General features: G+C 52.5%; 1 non-coding gene across 2 annotated transcripts; it reads right to left on the bottom strand.

The window, feature by feature from the left end:
* Positions 1-360: 360 nt before the first annotated feature.
* On the bottom strand, positions 361-1310 carry LOC127298424 (uncharacterized). Of its 2 annotated transcripts, none has more exons than XR_011746165.1 (2): positions 1181-1310; positions 361-1067 (listed from the first exon to the last, which is right to left on the bottom strand). It is a non-coding gene; the product is annotated as an uncharacterized protein (transcript). The 2 variants fall into 2 exon arrangements; XR_011746164.1 differs by having other exon boundaries at positions 1174-1303.
* Between the last annotated feature and the right edge of the window lie 473 nt (positions 1311-1783).

Raw genomic sequence — 1783 nt, 5'->3', positions numbered from 1 at the left:
ACGGCGAACCTTCATGGCATTACACAACCAGTCTTTACTAAACATATCAGTGAATGAGTTGTGCAGTTGTGCTATTTTCTTCTCCTAGAAACAAATAAATATAATATTCCCTTACAAATAAATAAAAATATATTTCTGTCTTGGTCTAGCACATGTTGTTGACACCATATATGAAGATTTAACTGGAAGAATCAATGTCTATATATACAACAACTCAGAACAGTTGATCCAGGACTCCCAAGGTATTAAATTACTACAAAAGAGATAACTATTTAAAATAACATATGAGAATACTACTTCCAATTCTATCAATTCAGGGTGACATAGAAATTTTGCTGTGACAGATAACAAGTTGGACAGTAAAGGTTCCAGCCACATAGATGAATAGAAAGAGGTGAAAATGCTGATAATTACAAACATATATAATGCCCAGTGTCTCACATTTAGCCACATGCAGAGCTAACAAGTGACCACAACAATCAGTGCTTAAAGCAAAGAGATTAACTGACTAGGTTCATTCATATAACTAGTCATTACACATGGAAGGGTAGCTTACAAAATGTTCAAGGCTAGCCAACATTGTTCAAAGGCGCCCTGAAGATCCTGTTTTGGGGTTGCACACAATGTATTCAGCTTCCTTCATGTCGACTCTCCGGCAGTAGCAGATGAGGATGCCGCCGCAGCAGTGCAGAGGCGCGAGTGACCTCTTGGTAGCCGCGCACGAAACTGAGCGAGGGGTCGACCAGCGGCCGCCCCCGCCCGGACAGGTTGAGGAAGTCGAGGCGCGAGCGGCGGCCGTGGCTGCTGCCTTGGTAGCAGAAGAAGCCGGAGAGCGTCTGGGGAGACCTTTTCCGGACGGCGCGCGGGGTCGGAGCAGAGCGCGAGCCAAGCCCTGGACACGCAGTTGAACCGGCAGAGCGAGCGGTAGGGCACCCGCGACAGGATCTCGGGGAGGAGGTCGATGGGGACGCTCGCCCACGGCCCCGCCGCCGCCTCCGCTGCCGCTGCCTCGTCGTCCTCCTTCTTCTTCCTCTTCTCCATCCAGTACGCGGCCGGCCGGCCTGCTGCTGCAGATTATAGAGGCAGTTCGTTTAGCTAGAGTTTCAGATGCGCTGCTCCCAAGTTGCATTCGTCGGGCCGAGGGTTAGAAGAAGGAGAGAGAGGGGGAGCAACCTCACACCTGGAACGCGACGGGAACGGCCGCGGCGGCGCGGACGGCGGCGGCAGAGGCGAGCTGCCGGAACCGAGAGGTGCGGGGAATTTTGAGACACGGGAGCAGACTGCGTTATTTTTCTCAGACTGCGTTTGAGACTTGTTCTGGTGGTCTGCCAATGGAGGCCCAGCATGATTATGGCGGCCTCGCTCTCAGCCCAGAATGCATTTCAGAGGGCTCGGTGCATTTCTGAATTATGCGTAGACGCGGAAGCCGCTGACCGCGGAAGCGATGGCCATGGAAGCGATGCCCTCGATACAGGGTCGCTACCAGGCGGGCCCGGTAGAGACGTGAGCGGACACCACGACGCATTCCAGGCGCAAATATGCACCGAGTTTGCGCGCAGCGGACGCCCCGATCACGATGCATCGCGCCGCTGGAGGTGATGCCAGACGTATTTTTCGGCCCGGCGGACGCAAACGGTTGCTCAGCATCTGTTTATGTCGCGCCGCTGGAGATGCCCTTACTGCCAGGCGTCAGGGCAGAGATCAACTATATTCTAAAACATCGGTTTTCTTAGGAGAGGATGACCCGATCAGATCCGAGAAGAAAAAGTGAAACATATTTTGA

This window comes from Lolium perenne, chromosome 5 (assembly GCF_019359855.2).
Source record: "Lolium perenne isolate Kyuss_39 chromosome 5, Kyuss_2.0, whole genome shotgun sequence".
In the NCBI taxonomy this organism is placed as follows: domain Eukaryota; kingdom Viridiplantae; phylum Streptophyta; class Magnoliopsida; order Poales; family Poaceae; genus Lolium; species Lolium perenne.
Note: the sequence above shows the minus strand (reverse complement) of the source record. Positions and strands in the feature narration are given on the sequence as shown.